The following is an 18,879-nucleotide window of genomic DNA, read 5'->3' on the forward strand; positions in this document are numbered from 1 at the left end:
CTCTCAAGAAAGGAGGTTAGCGTTATATTTGTAACTAAGAGCTTGGGGCTATGGCTTTGTAGGATACTGTAGACCAAAGTAAGTGAGAGGATTGACATGTCACTTTTTTAAAAAAGTGGAAATTAGTTTCCTAGTTTCCCACTGGGTTGGTGACTGACCAATCTCATCAGGAAGAAGGGAATATTTTATGGTTCTGGTCTACACTCAATTTATTAGGAGGGTAAGTAGAAACAACTCAACAAGAAATAAGGAAGGCTAATATTGGCAGGAGAGAGAAAGGAGGGGAAAGAGGTATTCCTTTCACTCAAATGAGTCTGCAAATCAAGATTCTAAAGTACATAAGTAAACTAATTGATGCTAAGAAAGACAAGCAACATGCCAGGCAAAATGCACAAGAATATGTCCAAGATAAAATAAATATTAGGGAATAGTCTAATGTTAATACTCATGGCAACAAACAAAAATTATGAGACAAAAAAGGCAGAAATGAAACAAAAATAGTTAAACATGAATAGGACCAAATGAAGAGATGGGTGGAACAAGATGGCAAAGTAAAACTCTTTGGCCTTCATCACTTCACAGGAATATTGATTTGAACAACTCTCCATACACAAAAATATTCTTGTGAGAGTTAAGGGAACAAGTTAATATTAAGATTTCACAGTATCTGGCTATAGCATAATGCTAAGAAAAGAGGTATTGATAAGGTAGAAAGGACAGTTTTGCATTACCCCTGTCATTCCTCCACCAAACCCAGGCAACACAGTCCAGTTAAAGATACCATTTCCTTGGGGAAAAGAGAAGAAAATAAGTATAAAAATTTGCCTTGGACCCCAATACTGACACCAACACAGTGTAACCCAGCATAAGGCAGACCCCCACAGCCCTATACTCCAGATCAGAATCTGGAGACAGAGTCTCTAGAGTCATCCTAGTGCAAGAGAGGACCACACAGCCCCAGGTCTCAGGCTTGTGTGACAGACTTGCTTTCTGGTAGCTCTAGACATCCCTTGTGGCAGGTAGTTCTCAGTGTACCCCAGGCTTCAGGCAGCAACCCAGTGCCATGCCAGCAGCAGCTGCACTGAACATAACCCAATGCTGTGCCTATTGCAGGTTTTTTCAGAAAAAAGCCAGTCTGCTAAGACTGGAATAAGTACCTACTTCTTCAAATATGCAGGCGTCGATGCATGACTACAAACATCAAGAACAATCAGGAAGATATGACATCACCAAATGGACAAAATAAAGGTGTCATTGACTGATCCTAAAATTAGAGATATATGATATACATGGCAAAATAACTGTTTTAAGGACGCTCAGCAAACTTCAAAAAAATACAGAGAAACAATTCAACAAAATGAAGAAAACAATATTTGACCAGAATGATACATTTAATAGACTGAAAAAAATAAGTAAAAAGCAAATCCTGGAGCTTAAAAATACAAGGAATAAAACGAAAAATTCAGTAGACTGCATCAGCAGCAGAAATGATCAAGAAGAAGGGATCTGTGAAACTGAACAGAGATTATTTAAAAATATACAGAGGAGAAAACAAGAAATATAAATTAAAAAAGAAGTGTATGGGATTTATGGGGCAGCAACAAAAGAGCAAAGCATTTGAGTCATGGAATAAAATAAAAAAAGATAAAGGGGTAAGAAACTTGTTTAGAGAAATGCTAGCAGAACAATTTTCAAATCTGGAGAAAGACATCAATTTCCAGGTACAACAAGGTCAAATGTCTCTGATCAGATTCAATGCAAATAAGACTACTTTAAAAATATTATAACAAAACTCAAAATATTATAAAATATTATAACCAAATATTATTTATATTATTAACATTATTTATGTTATAAAATATTATAACCAAATAAAATCATTAACCAAATATGACATTTGGTTAAAATATTATAACCAAACTCAAAATCATTGAGGAGAGGATTTTAAAATCAGCAAGAGAAAAGAAGAAAATTACATATAAAAATGTTTTAATATGGCTAACAGAAGACTCCTCAGCAGAAACTCTATAGTCCAGGAGAGAAGAGGTTAATAAAATTTAAAGTACTGAGAACAACGAATACTGTCAATCAAGAATACTGTGCTCAGCAAAACTATTCTTCAGAAATGAAGAAGGAATAAAGACTTTCCCAAATAAACAAAAGCTGAGGGAGTTCATCACCACCAGACCTGTCTTACAAGAAATGCTACAGGGAGCTCTTTAAGGTGAAAGAAAAAAACACTAGTAAGTCACGTGAAAACACCTAAAAGTATAAAACTCACTGGTAAAAGTAAATGCATGGTTCAATTCGAAACACTCTGATACTGTAATGGTGGTGTGTAGATCACTTAAATCTATATTATAAAGGTTAAGACAAAACTATTTTAAAAAGCCAAAATAACTTACTGAGGGATTTGCAATATTAAAAGATACAAATTGTGGCATCAAAAATTCAAAATGTTGTTTGGGGATTGGAGTATAACTAGATTGTGTGTGTGTGTGTGTGTGTGTGTGTGTGTGTGTGTGTGATGAAAGTTACGTTGTTTTCAGCTTAAAACCTGTTATATTTTTTGTAAGTCGTATGGAAACCACAAAGTAAAACCTATAGTAGGTATGTGAAAATAAAAAGCAAACAATCAAAGCATAACACTGAAGAAAATCACTTAGCTACAAAGAAAGACAGAAAAAGAGAAAGAGACAGAAGATCTATAAAAAAAACTAGAAAACAGTGAACAAGATGGCAGTAGTAAATCCTTACCTGTCAGTAATTACTCTGAATATAAATGGATTATATTCTCCCATCAAAAGGCATAAGATAGCTGAATACATTTAAAAAACAAAAAAACAAGACCCAAATATATGCTACTTACAAGAGACTGACTTCACTTGTAAGGACACATATAGACAAAGTGAAGGGCTGGAGAAAAACACTCCATGTAAGTGGTAGCCAAACACAAACTGGAGTGGCCATTCTTAGATTATATAGACTTTAAGTAAAACCATAAAAAGAAACAGTAACACAATTATATAGTTACAAATGGGTCAATTAAGCAAGAAGGTATAACAATTACAAATATATATGTACCCAACATCCAAACTGATAAAGATATAAAGTAAATATAAATAAATTTGAGGGAGCAATAGATCACCATATACTAAATTTAGGGGAGTTAAACACCCTACATCTGGAAATGGACAGATCATCCACATGGAAAATCAATAAGGAAACATTAAACTAAAACCGTAATCTAGATCAAGTGGACGTAACAAAGATATGCCCAACATTTAACCCCAAAGCTGCAGAATATACATTATTTTATTTGTAACTCCACATGAAACATTCTCCAGTATAGAATATATGTTAGGCCACAAAGTAAGTCTTAATAAATATATGAAAATTGAAATCATATCAAGTAGCTATTCTGACCTCAATTAATAACAATTAATAAGAGGAAACACTTTGGAAAATTTGACAAATACATGGAAATGCTCCTGAACAACCAATAGGTCAATGAAGAAATTGGAAAGAAAATTTAAAAATTTCTTAAGACAAATGAACATTGAATCACAGCATACCCAAACTTACCAGATACAGCAAAAGCAGTTCTAAGAAGGAAGCATGTAGCTGTAAACAGTGACATTGCAAAAGATAAAAGATCTCAAATAACTTAACATTGTACTTCAAGGAACTGCAAAACAGTAATAAACTAAGCCCAAAGTTAGTAAAAGGAAGGAAATAATAAAAATCAGGGCAGAAATAAAATAATAGAGCCTGGAAAAATAATAGAAAATATATTTTTTGGAAAGATAAACAAAATCCACAAAACTTTAGCTATACTAACTGAGAATGAAATAGGAATCAAATAAGGAAAAGGAAGAAAAGAAAAGGAAAAGGAGATATTACAATTGACACAACAGAAATTCAAAGGGCCATAAGAGATTATTATGAACAATTACATACCAACCATTTCAATAATCTAGAAGAAACAGATAAATTCTTTGATGCTTATAATCTACAAAGATTAGGAAGAAATGAAAAATCTTTACAGATCAATAACCAGTAAAAAGATTGAATCGGTAATAAAGTCTCCTATCAAAGAAAAGTCTGAGACATGGTGACATATTTAGAAAAGAACTAATAAAAATTTTGCTCAACTCTTCAAAAAATTGAGGAGGCAATACTTTCAAACTTATTTTATCACACCAGCATTACCTTGATACCAAAAAAAAAAAAAAAAAAACAACAACAACAAAAAAAACAAACAAACAAACAAAAAAAAACTACAGACCAATATCTCTGATTAATATACATACAAAAATCCTCAACAAAATATAAGCATACCAAATTCAATGGTACATTGAAAAGTTTATTCATCATGATCAAGTGGTATTCATTCCAATGATGCAAGGATGGTTCTATATATGTAAATCAGTAAATGTAATACATTACATGAACAGAATGAAGGACAATAAGCATATAATCATTTTCAGAGGTTCAAAAAAATTTGGAAAGATTCAACATTCTTTCATGATAAAAAAACTCAATTATATAAAAATTAGGTATAGAAGGAATGTACTTCAACACCATTAAGGCTATGTATGATAAACTCCACAGCTAACTTAATGGGGAGAAGTTGACAGCTTTTCCTCTAAGACACAGAGTAAGATAAGGATGCCCATGTTAACCACTTCTATTCAATATAGTATTGGATGTGGTAGCCAGAGCAATTAGACAAAGGAAAGAAATAAAAGACGTACAAATTGGATAGGAAGAAATTAAATTGTCCCTGATTGCAGAAGGCATGACCCTATATACAGAAAATTCTAAAGACTTTACCAAAAGAAACCTGTGAGAATTATCTAGTAATTGAGTAAAGTTGCAGGATACAAAATCAACATACAACACTCAGTAGTGTTTCTATTCACTAATAGCAAACTATCTGAAAAAGGACAAGAGAACCTAGTATTTACAATAGTTACAAGAAATATTTAGGAATAAATTTAACCAAGGAGGTGAATGATCTCTACCCTAAAAGCCATAAAATAATGATGAAAGAAATTAAAGAAGACACACATAAATGGAAATATATTCTTTGTTCATAGCCTGGAAGATTTAGTGTTGTTAACATGTCCATACTACCCAAAGCAAGCTACAGATTCAACAGAATTCCAATCAAAATACCAATGACATTTTTCACAAAAATAGAAAAAACAATTCTAAAATTCATATGAAATCACAAAAAAATCCTGAAAAGCCAAAGCATTTTGAAAAAGAAGAAGAAAGCTGAAGATATTGCACTACCTGACTTCAAAATATATTACAAAACTGTAGTGACCAAAACAGCAAGGTACTGGCATAAAAATAGACACACAGACTAATTAAACAGAATAGAGAGCACAGAAATAAATCCATGCATTTACAGCCAACCGATTTTTGACAAAGGTGTCAAGAGCACACAATAGGAAAAGGACAGTCCTTTCAATAAATGCTTTTGGGAAAACAGGATATTCACAGGCAGAAAAATAAAATTAGAACCTTATCTCACACCATATATAAAGATCAACTTAAAATGGATTAAATACTTACACATGTTTTGGGAGGCCGAGGGGGGCAGATCACGAGGTCAGGAGATCGAGACCATCCTGGCTAACACAGTGAAACTCTGTCTCTACTAAAAATAAAAAATAAATTAATTAATTAATTTAAAAAATTAGCTGGGCATGGTGGTGGGCGCCTGTAGTCCCAGCTACTCGGGAGGCTGAGGCAGGAGAATGGTGTGAACCTGGTAGGTGGAGCTTGCAGTGAGTGGAGATCACACCACTGCACTCCAGCCTGGGTGACAGAGCGAGACTCCATCTCAAAAAAAAAAAAAAAAAAAAAAAAAAAAAAGACTTACATGTAAGACCCAAATCTATGAAACTACTAGAATAAAACTTAGAGGAAAAACTATGACATTTATCTGGGCAATGACTTTTTGGATATGACCCCAAAGCACAGGCAACAAAAGCAAAAATAGACAAATAAGATTGCACCAAACTAAAAAGCTTCTGTGCAGCAAAGAAAACAACCAACAGAGCAAAGAGACAACTTGCAGAGTGGAAGAAAATATTTGCAAACTATACATCTGTTATGGGGTTAATATCCAAAATACGTAAGAAATTCAAACAATTTAATAGCAAGAAGACAAATAATTAAATAAAATTATGAGCCAGGAAACTGAACAGACATTTTTTAAGGCATACAAATGGTTAACAGGTATATGAAACAAAAGCTCAATATTACTAACCAGGGAAACAGAAATTAAAAACACAATGAGATATTACCTTAGACCAGTTAGAATGCCTATCTTCAAGATAACAGACAAGTGTTGACAAGATGTGAAGTAGAGGGAACCCTTGCACGCTGTTGGTGAGAATGTAAATTGATGCAGCCATTAAGGAAAACAGTATGGATATTCCGCAAAAAATTAAAAATAAAAGTGTCATGTAATCAAGCAATCCCACTAGTGGATATATAGTTAAAGATATGAAATCAGTATGATGAAAAGATTTCTTTATTTTCATGTTTATTGCAGAATTACTCACAAAAGCCAAGATATGGAATCAACCTGCGTTTCTATCACTGAATGAATGGATTAAAAAATGTGGACACAATGGAATACTATTAAGCCACAAAAAAGGAAGGAAATCCTGTCATTTACAACAACATGTATTAACCTGGAGGACATTATGTTGAGTGAAATAGGCTAGGCACAGAAAGACACATGATCTTGCTCGTATGTGGCGTCTTAAAAAGTTCAACTCACAGAAGTAGAAAGTAGAATAGTGTTACCAGGGGCTGGGGTATTTGAGAGGCAGGGTGAGGAGATGTTGGTCAAAGAATATACAATTTCAGTTAGCTAAGAGAAATAAGTTCAAGAGCTCTATTGTACAACTTGGTGACTGTAGTTAATAATATATTATATTCTTGAGAAATGCTGAGAGACTAGATGTTAACTGTTCTCACTACAAAAAAATCATAGCTATGTGAGGGAATACATATGCTAATTAGTCAGTCTGTCTGTATATGTACTTCAAACACTGTGCTGTACACAATAATATGTGCACTTTTATCTGTCAATTTATAAAAAATTGGCCGAGTGCAGTGGCTCATGCCTGTAACCCCAGCACTTTGGGAGGCTGAGACAGGTGATTCTCTTGAGGTCAGGAGTTCGAGACCAGCCTTGCCAACATTGTGAAACCTGGTCTCTACTAAAAATACAAAAATTAGCCGGGCATGATGCTGTGCACCTGTAGACCCAGCTACTTGGGAGGCTGAGGCAGGGGAATTGCTGGAGCCAGGGAGGCAGAGGTTGCAGTGAGCCATGATTGTGCCATTGTGCTTTAGCCTGGAGACTCTATCTCTGAAAAAAANAAGAAAGGCAAAGATATGATGAAGTGTGCAGTATATATGTTTAATTATTAAATACAAGGGATTAAAGTATTTTATTCATAAAATTAATGATCCACATATTATTGAGTAATATATTGACAATAGAAGCATACTATAAGTACTTAAATGAAATGATTTCATTAATAGCAGATTTTCCATGAAACAAATGCTAAGAATAGACAGACTTGTAAATTATTTTTTTCTTACACATACATACTTGAGAGTTATGTTAACATATTACTTCAGGACAAGATGTTTTAGAAATTAATTGGGCTTTAAATGAAAATAGACCCTCACCAATTTCCATTAATGACAGGAAGATGCCATTTAGACTGTTAAAATATTAAAATTAGAAAGCATAAAAGAGGTACAATCAATTGCAGGTCTATGCATAAAATATAGTTGTTTCCTTTATTAGAGTAGTATTGTTTAAATTAATTATAAAATAACATTATGTTCACATCAATTGGCTCAGTCTTTAGTATGTTAAGCAGTCATAGTCTCTAGTTGATTTTATAGTTATTATTTATGAAAGTTGCCATTATTCAGTATTTATAAAAGTTGCCAGGGTGGTAAATAAGAAAAGTAGTCTTTATCATTATTTTATAATTTACTTTTATAAGAATCATTTGTTGGTATAGCATTATCTAATTTGTCATATTAATTTATTTAAATATGTATTTGGTTGATAAATTATATAAATTTTATGAGATTCAGTGCAAATACTTTGAACAGATACCTACATAAACATCAAGTACAAATTATAAAGTAAAGAGTAAGTCTAGAAATTGATAAATATTCAAGCTAAATATTAAAATAAAAAATATATTCTGGGATTCCTGATTGTTTGCCTTTCTTCCTCTTTAATAATTTGCCATTAATCTAGCATTTTTTTCTTTATGTTTCTTGATAGATTATAATTTTAGCAGCTCCAATATTTAAGGCTGTATCTTATATTTTGAAAAGGAGAAGGTACTTCATTTTATCTCTTACAGTATTCAAGTACTGTCATAATTTTATTTGTATGAACATATTATTTTCAAGTTAGTCAATTTACTTCAATTTTCTTTCGCATACTATCTCTTTTTAATCTGAGTCGTCATGGTTTATGATTGCTTTAGCCACTTGAACAACAGTAAAAGCATTTTGGAAAATCTGATTATTTTCTCTATAGTTTCATGTTATAGTTCATTTTATAGGTTTAGGCTATCGGTCTGAATATTTGTGCCCCCCCCAACCAAATTCATATGTTGACATTCTGACATCCGGTGTGCTGGTATTAGGCAGTGAGGCATTTTGAGAGGTAACTGGGTCATTCATGAGGCAGATCCCTCACGAATGAATTTGTGCTCTTATAAAAGAGGCCCCAGAGAGCTGTTTTGCCTCTTCCAACCGTGAAAAAGAGCCTCTCTAGAACCTGACAATGCTGGCACCCTGATCTTAGATTTCTCAACCTCCAGAATTGTGAGAAGCAAATTCCTGTTGGTTATAAGTCATCTAGTTTATGATATTTTTAACAGCAACTCAATTGGATTAGGACAACATTTTTTTCAACATGACATTAACATTTTGTGATACAAATAATTTTCTTGTATCAAAATTATTTTGAAAACAATTTGGTTTTCCTTTAACAAAGAACAAGCGTGGTTTAAACTATTACTAAAAATTATAATTTCCCCTTGTCTTCATATAACTTAATTTGCTCATTCATTCAATAAATATACATTCAGCATTTATTAAAAATAGTAATTTCCTTTTTTCTTCATATTAGTTAATTTGATCATTCATTCAATGAATCCACATTTATTCAGTATCTGTTATATGCCAGACAAGTGCTAGCTACAGGTAATAAAACTCTGGACAATATTGATAAGTCATTTGCCATTATGGAAATTACTACTGAGTGGGAGAAGTGGACCAATACTATGATGGAAATAAAGATACATAATAATGGCGTGCAGAGGCAGTAACATCTGCCTAGATTAAACTCCTTCAAATTATAAATGATGATGCTCAGATACATTGAGACATGTCCAAAGTGACACAGCTGGTAGAAAAGTCCTCTAAATTAACATATCTTGGTATCCTATATTTATGACTCATACAATACCTCTTATAGACTGAGGTGGAGCAAGTGCTGGCAAACAGTTGCTCATGGGCCACATCCAGCCTACCTAATGTTTTATCGGTAAACAGCTGTACTCATTCATTTACATATTTTCTATGGCTGCTTTTGCACCAGATGGCAAAGTTGACTAATTGTAACAGAAACTGTATGGCCAACAAAACCTAAAATATTTACTTGTTCCTTGTAGAGAAAGTTTGTCCACAACTAGTACAGAAAATTAAGGTATAGGTATATATTAGAAAATAAAAAATTGAAGTTTTAAAAAAGTATTGCTCACAAAAAATAATCATCATAATTAAAAAAAGAAAAAAGTGTCGTTCAATGTGCCTATCAAATAATTGCTTGAAACTCCACTCTGAATCAATAAATAAAACGAAGACTATGAAACAAAAACGATTATGGTCATCTATGGATGCTACAAAGAATAGTTCTATCATAAATTGCTTTTGTTTATTTTTTTGTAAAGATCAAGAACCTAAGACCCATTATATAATGTTTAATAAAGATAAAGTGTTGCTTTAGAAGGTCTTTAAAAGAAGTATGGATAATATCCCCTAAATTGTATTCCAACAAAATAGGGAAAATGAGAAAAATATGCCATTGTCAGCAAGGTATAATAGATATATAATGTACAGTAAAAGGAGAAGTGATAGACATGCAATTTTTTTTCCTGTGAAATGCCTTTACTTTGGAAAGAAATGGTTGTCAATGCCTGTGCATTTCCTTGACAGATTATACCAGGCTGTACAATGGCAGCATTTGTCTTTGGTCTGTGGACCTAAGACAGTCGCTATCGGTGGAAACTTTTTCTGTACAGGTAATAACAAGGTGGTCAGTCATGCAACCGAAAGATCGAGTTTAAAGTTAAAATTAAAGAGGAATTCCCAGCACTATAGCATTTCATTTTATGTAAGCCTCTCCACCAGCCAAACTCGTTTACTTGTCATAGCTACCCAAATGAGAATACAAGGTTGACATGAAAGATGCGAACATGTAAGGTAGTCTCATTCCATAGAAAAGGACCTAACAGAAACAGTAGAACAAGCCTATTAGATGACTTAAAAGAATAATAAAAAGAGTAATTAACAAAAGCATATAACCTCTATCATGTCCTTCAAAAACTAACATGTGCAAACAATAGTTCAACTTGAGGTCATGTTGCCTTGCTTCCAAGTCTTCACTGGAGAAGGCTCATTTAAAGTCAATACAATCTCTGTATTTCTTTTGTCACACAAAGTTAACTATCCTAAAATATTTAATTTAAAATATCATTGATTTCTAGCAATAAAGAAAATTATTTTTGATTAACTTTCTATATGAAATTAGCATTTTATGTGAGAGAAAATTTGATGGCTACAGGAAATCTTCAAGTGTTCGGAGTTCAAGGAGATCCAGCTCATCAAATCCTTTTTTATTGACATGAGAAACTGAGGCTCTGAAAGCCTCATTGCCAGAGTCACACAGAGAGCAGGAGCATGGCTGGTAGACCAGAAATAAATAACTTCAACTTCCTGCTGCAGGCCCTTTGCACAGTGCCATCCTGATGTCCCTACTTGGAGAACTTTTATTCAGTTTTAGTAATGGAGTGTGGAAGGGAGTTAATTTATGCCAATGGGCTCCAATTTGAGAACATTTTCTTCAACATTTGAAGATTATGAAGCACTTTATCGATATGTGAATTTGTGATCCTATAAGCTATGAAGCCTATTTAGCCATACTTCTTGGGTCTAGTGATAGGTCTCCCTTGATGAGAATGCAAGGTTGACATGAAAAATACACAGAAGTAGTGTAGCCCTATTTCAAAGAAAAGGAACTGGAGATCTCCCAAATCAGAATCACTACAGCAGGCTTATTCAATGACTTAAAACATGGAGTCCAACACTTGAGTCATGCTTCCCTGAGAATATAAGGACACAGTTACAGATCACAGTTTAACTGCCTAGATTGTGTCCCTGAGTAGAGTTCCTGGATTATCACAATGATAATATTTTCCAGTGATGGAAAGTTCTGTTATTCTCCTTTAGTTTCTGTTAAATTCAAAGTCCAGCAACAATGCCAGGTGTGATCCATCATGGGTGCATACAGCCACTCTTACATTCAGTGAATATTTTAGGGCACTCAATATGTATTAGGTTGTCTGCTCATGCTGCCATAACAAAATACCATGGATGGGGCAGCTTAAACAACAGAAATTTATTTTCTCACATTTCCAGAGGCTGAACGTTTTAGATGAGCGAGCGTGGTAGATTTCTGTTGAGAGTTCTTGTCCTAGCTTTCAGACTGCCACCTTCCTCCTGTGCCCTAATGGAGCAGAAAGAAAGAGCAAGAGCAAGCTCTTTGGTGTCTCTCCTTATAAGGGCACTACTCCTATTATGAGGGCCCTGCTCTCATGACCTCACCTAAACCTAACTACCTCCCAAAGGCCTCATCTCCAAATACCATACATCAGGAGTTAGGGCTGAAACACATGGATTTTGAATTTATTCCATAACCCAGGTGCTGCACCAGGCATAAGTAAGACACAAGTAATTCCTCCAGCAAGAAAGACATATTTAAAAACAAAGAGTCACAATGCAATGGGAAGTGAGCCCTTAATGAGTAAAATATAAATACTCTAAGGAGTTTAGGGGACTGCAGTGTCTGTTCTTCACCTCACAGAGGAGATGCAATTTAGGTGAGGCCAGAAGAACGTGGAGATGTTTTTTGGTGTGGAGAAGATATAGGTAAGGGGTTATAAAAATTCACAGCAGGACTAGCTATTTAATTTGTGAGGAATCCCATGTAAAATGAAAATGGAAAGGCCCTTGTTCTGAAATTATTGACAGTTTTAAGACACTGACAGAAAATCATTAAACCACATTTGAGAAAAAGGACAAGTGTTGTGTGATTCCACTTATACAAAGTACCTAGAGTAGTTAAATTCATGGAGACAGAAAATGTAAAGGTGGTTACTGAGTACTAGGGGAAGGCAGAATGCGGAGTTAAGTTTTTATTTATTTATTTATTTTATTTTTGAGATGCAGTTTCGCTCTTGTTGCCCAGGCTGGAGTGCAATGGCACCATCTTGGTTCACTGCAACCTCTGCCTCCTGGGTTCAAGGGATTTTCCTGCTTCAGCCACCTGAGTAGCTGGGATTACAGGCATGCACCACAACACCTGGGTAATTTTGTATTTGTAGTAGAGATGGGGTTTAACCATGTTGGTCAGGCTGGTTTCAAACTCTTGACCTCAGGTGAGCCACCGTGCCCAGCCAGGGAATTATGTTTTAATGGGCATGGAGTTTCAGTTTATGATGGTGAGAAAGTTCTGGAGATGAGTGGTGTTGATAGTTGCAATGTGAATTCACTTAATGCCACTGAATTTTACTCTTAAAAATGTTTCAAATGGTAAAGTGTATGTTATATGTATTTTACCACTATAAAAAATAAATAAACTAAGTGTGGGGCTCTTCTGAGTGCATGTTGCTATGTGACTGCCCAGGAGTTATGGCTATGAAGCCGGCTCTGATTTACAACATGCTGGGGAAATGGTAAGTCGTTAGGCCTGGCTAGAATACCGGAGGCGTGTATGTGGGTGTATCAGAGCTGGCAATAGGTGAAAACTGGAATAGTAGACTGAGACCAGGTTGTTTTAGCAGATAGCATTGCTTGCCTGCCCAACCAGGCTTACCCCCCTTTCCTCTTAATAAGCCACCTGTTTTGTTTTGGTATATATCCCTCAGGCAAAGTACTCCAATCTCAAGTTCTGAGATTAATGCTGCTTAGTCTATGAAAATAGCGCCATTCCCAGAGTATTCTCCTTGCCAGTGGTTAGATTAGTACCAGCCCCAAATTCCTCTTCATAGGTTTTCTCCATATAATGCTGAGAAATGCATATAATCTTGTTTCAGAACTAGTCCTGGCAATTTCATAATTCCCCCAAAGTGAACTCCAGAAGTCACACTAGATATTACCTATCATATTCATTGTATTTGCTTACATGTAGTCTGTTTTTTCTCTGTGTTTATTTTCTGGTGAATTATTATTTCCCTCCCATGTGCACATTGCTTATATTCTGTGTCTCAGAGGGTTATTCAAGATTAATTAGTGTTCCCCTGGGTATAGAAAGGGACAGCTTCTGCAGTTTATCATTGGAGCACATTATCAATTACTTTGCTCTACAAAAATCCAGATGAAAATATTTTACATTTCAGTGAATGTGTTAAAGTAATATGCAAACAAATATGCTGTATGCATTAATTAAAATTGGGTAATTGTGTCACTATAGATACAAAGTTTTAGTGTCTGTTAAATATGACATTAGATGAATTACATGAATTTGAATAACTTGATCTTCTGGGATAGCATATTGCAATGTTTATTTCATTGGATCATCAAAGCATATTTTTACAACTGAATATATATATGCAGATATGCAGATACAACATATATCTATATTTTAAAAGTCACTTATTTAAAATTAACATATTTATCATAACATATTTATCTACATAAACTATTTTCTTTTCTTTTCGAGACAGAGTCTTGCTGTGTCACCCAAGCTGGACTGCAGTGGCGTGATCTCGGCTCACTGCAACCTCCAACTCCTGGGTTTAAGTGATTCTCCTGACTCAGCCTCTCAAGTAGCTGGGACTACAGGCACACACCACTATGCTGGGCTAAGTTTTGTATTTTTAGTAGAGACAGGGTTTCACTATGTTGGCCAGGCTGGTCTTGAACCCTGACTTGGTGATCTGCCTGCCTCAGCCTCCCAAAGTGCTGGGATTACAAGCATGAGCCACCATGCCCAACCCTATTTTTCTTTTAAATCCAAGTTCAAAGTGGTATTTAGCTGAAGATTGCCCTACATTTTGCCCTATTTATCAACTTAGGTTAACAACTTTTAAAGTTAAGTATATATTATGCACAAAATATTAAGTGCTGTACAGAATTTAATCATCAATAAGGAATTGACATACAGCTTGTATTTCATATGAGAGTACAAAGGATAATTAGAAAGACTACACAGGACCTCACATGGATGTGATCTAAGTGAGCATTATTTGGCCACAAAGTGGGGTCATTTAGATATCATTCAGCTAAACAGGGATGCTTTAAAAAATAGTGGCATATGAGATAAACAGATGAGATATGGAAAATCTGTTTAAGGTAAAATCACGTGAAGTACAATTTGACAAGTACTTAATGGATAAATGGGTCATTCTGGGTAAAGATAAATCTGTAAAATCAGTGACACTGCTGCATGAATGCATGTACCTACTTCAGGAAAAATGAATGTTTCTGTTTCACAGATATTTAGGAGTCACCATATGAAGGTAATGGGGCAGAAAGGTTCTGCGTTTAGTATGGCCTTAAAGGCCAGTCTGAGGACTCTGTATTTCATCTGTTGCTTTTGGGGAGTTAGTAACATTTATCAATTGCAAAATACCATGCTCAGTCTTCTAGTTCAGGGAAGTTAATCTGTTAACAGTGTAAAGCTATGGAAGGATACAGGCCAAGGCATCTGGTTGGAGGGGATATGGTGAACATAAAACCTCATAGGCATTGGCAACTGATTAAATTTGGATTTAAGTGTGCTTCTGAAAATCCTAGTTGTTTATGAAAATGAATGGTGTCTTATTAATTACACTAGGGAAGTCAGGGAAAATGGTTTGTGAGAGAATAAAATTAATTCCGTTTAGATATTTCACAAATTAATAAGAACTTTTGCGATCCACAGTGCTAGAATTGCCAGTACCTATCTTGACAATTTAATTAAAAGTAAATAGTTGGCCGGGCGTGGTGGCTCACACTCATAATCCTAGCACTTTGGGAGGCTGAGGCGGGTGGATCAGGAGGTCAAGAGATTGAGACCATACTGGCCAACATGTTGAAACCCCAACTCTACTAAAAATACAAAAATGAGCTGGGTGTGGTGGCACATGCCTGTAGTCCCAGCTACTCAGGTGACTGAGGCCGGAGAATTACTTGAACCCGGGAGGCACATGTTGCAGTGAACCGAGATCGCATCACTGCACTCCAGCCTGGTGACAGAGCCAGATTCCATCTCTCAAAAAAAAAAAAAAAAAAAAGTTTTTTTCAGCATACTGTAGATTTGTTTATGGTCTCCTATATGCCACACCCTACTCTAAGTGCTGGGGTATTCAGCAGTTCACAAAACAGACAAAAAGAAACAAACAGAAATCTTCTCTTCATAGAGTTTACATTTTAGTTTGAGAGTGGGGTGGGGACAGTAAAGGACACTGAGAAGTAGCCAGTGAAATAGGAGGAAAATCCTGAGAGATGTTAAATTAAAAGAGATGTAGGGCCGGGTGTGGTGGATCACGCCTGTAATCCCAATAATTTGAGAGGCCAAGAAAGGAGGATCACTTAAGCCCAGGAGTTCAAGACCAGCTTGGGTGACATAATAAGACCCTGTCTCTAAATAAAAAAAATACATGAGAGAAGTAAAAGAAATTTTAAGAAAGGGGTGATTGAGTAGGCCAAATGCTGCTGGTAGATTAAGAGGAAAGCAAGCAAAAGGTGATTACATTTGGCTAGATGGAAGTCCTTGGTGACTTTCTAAAGACCTCTTTTGAGAGAGGATGGTGATAATGGCAGAAATCTGATTGGAGTGGGATCAAGAAATAAGAGAACTGCTAAAAGAGAAGGAGGAATGAATATGGACAACTATGCTACTTATTAGAGGAGTTTGCTATAAAGGATTGTGGATAAATGGACCAGTGGATCAAGAGGAAATGGGATATTTGTTTTGAAGTAGATTAAATTGCAGGATATACTTGTATATTGATGGCAAATCAACTAGAGAAGAAAGAATGATGATGAAGTAGACGGGAGAATTTCTAGAGTAATGTCTTTGAGTAGGTGAGGGGCAATGATATCTAGCACACGAGTTGGAGAGCTTGGCCTTGGATATGAAGATGGATGATTCATCCTATATGATAAGGGGAAGCAGTATTTATGGGCCCAGCTGCAGGGATTGGTGGATTTGATCATGGGAACATATGGAGTCTGTTTTTACTGCTTAGTTACCCCTTCACTACAGGGAAGTGAGAATGAAGGAAATTAGCTGATAATGAGTTTTTTGTATAACTTCCATCAATAATCAGAAATATGTTATTTTATAATGAGCTTAAAAGAGAAAAATCTTTAGAATAAATCCATATTATAATGTAATATGCTCTTTTCACAGATATTTACAACATGAGGATGCTCATGTTGTACAGGATGCTTTAGTATTTATGTGAGATATTGATTTCTACATTATGTGAATTCTAAGATGCAAGTTTCAATACTTCTAATGTCTATCAATAGCAAAGTAGTTGAATGCATCATAGTGTTTCCACACTGGGGAATACTAGTGTAGTTATTAGAAAATAAATTTAAGTTAGATTTATATATGTTATACTCGAGGGATATTCAATATGCTTTTGTCAAATCAGAAAAGCCACTTACAGAGAAATGTGCTTATTGTGATCCCTGGTTTTTTAAAAACAAACAAAACATGTGCTTTGTGTGTGTTTTGTATATCATGTTATTACTATGAAAACAATATAAAATGATACAAACTATTGGCATTGATTACTGGAAGGGGTGGAGTATGGAAGGGTTATGGAGGGATTAGCAGGTTTATTTTTATAGATCTTTTCATTGTTTTGTTGTTTCATTTTCACTCAGGTTAATGAGTACATTTCTTCAAATTCAAGACTAAAAATCAAAAACATCTAGAGACACTGTGAAACACTCAATGTATATTTGGGTAACACACCCAACATTAGAACCTAGACCTAACAATTTCATTCAGTAGTTCTTTCTATTAAAATATTCTTTATTGACACTTAGCGCATCTTGGACTTTTTTTTTTTATTACTATCCTATTTGCCTCTTTCTGTGTCCTTGTGGCATTACAGATCAATTAGTAATTCGGGTGGAGACAATATAAGTATTTGTCTAAGTATTCTATGAACTCTAATTCAGATGAGCAGAATGTTTAGAGAATTTCAACTCCTGTTCCTCGAGTAGATTTTTGCGTACTCTTTAGAAGAATTTTATTCCAGGGAAGCTGCTGCCTCTGGAACGGTCCCATATGTGACTCCAAGTCTACTGCCTGTCCTTACAAGGCAATATTCCTTAGGCTTCAATGTGAAATGAATTAATTTTTTAAAATGCCCAATTCATAGCAAAAATATGAGCAAAAAAAAAATATTAGATGCAAGTTATTTTTCACCTCTACACTTACTTATCTTTCGGTAGCATTAATCATACTCATCTTCTTGTAAGATTTTATTAACCTAGATTCTGTGATGCACTAGCCCCCATCAGAAATCTTACCCAACCCGTGTTTTTCAGTCCAGACTTCCTCCCTGAGTTTCAGAGTACCTTACTTTACAGGTCCTCTTTTCTAGATCAAACATTTTAAACCCAAAGTTGCTCAGGCTAAACTCCTGGTCTTTCCCACCAGTATTTTCCAGTGTTTACCCTCTTAATGAATAGTACTATCATTCATTCAGGTAATCTACTCTTGGTAACTCCCTCTTTCTCATCCCTCATTCTCAGTTTATCATCAGGTCCTGTTGATTTTACTTCCATTTCTATCTCACTCCCATATCCTCCTAATTAGTCTACCAATCATTTATTCTATACCCGTCCATTCCCCTCACATTCTTTGGAGTGTAGTTAAATAAGTTTTGATACTGCTTTGAATTCATGAATGATTTCTCAGTGCTCTTAGGATAATATGTCCAATATGAGGCTCTAGGCTATGTCTCTATAGTCCTTGCTCTCTTGCTACAGTGTTTTAGCTACATTGACCTTCATTAGTTCATGTTTTGGCAAAACTCTCTGTTATCCCTGAGCTTTACCACGTACAGTTTCTATTGCAGGGTGAGGGAGATGTTTCATTCCCATATTTTTTACCTGGTTACCTCCTATTCAACCTTAAGATATCAGTTCAAGCATTACTTTCTCAGAGGAGCTTACCTGGATTTTTTAGGCTAAGCAAATTTTCATCGTTTCAGTTCTCATTGCACCATATACCTCTCCTTCTTAGTTACCGTCATAATAAAAGTGGACATTTGTCTTTATAGCAGCATGATTTATAATCCTCTGGGTATATACCCAGTAATGGGATGGCTGGGTCATATGGTACTTCTAGTTCTAGATCCTTGAGGAATCGCCATACTGTTTTCTATAATAGTTGACCTAGTTTACAATCCCACCAACAGTGTAAAAGTGTTCCTATTTCTCCACATCCTCTCCAGCACCTGTTGTTTCCTGACTTTTTAATGATTGCCATTCTAACTGGTGTGAGATGGTATCTCA

General features: G+C 35.1%; 1 protein-coding gene across 1 annotated transcript in view; it reads left to right on the forward strand.

Annotated features, from left to right (window-relative positions):
• LOC108522835 (uncharacterized protein C4orf22-like) overlaps positions 1-18,879 on the forward strand; it is a gene marked incomplete at its 5' end in the record, with an annotated part of 281,587 nt that overhangs the window by 261,644 nt on the left and 1,064 nt on the right. The window lies entirely within an intron of this gene.

The sequence above is a fragment of the Rhinopithecus bieti genome, unplaced genomic scaffold (genome assembly GCF_001698545.2).
Source record: "Rhinopithecus bieti isolate Rb0 unplaced genomic scaffold, ASM169854v2 scaffold_68835, whole genome shotgun sequence".
NCBI lineage: Eukaryota > Metazoa > Chordata > Mammalia > Primates > Cercopithecidae > Rhinopithecus > Rhinopithecus bieti.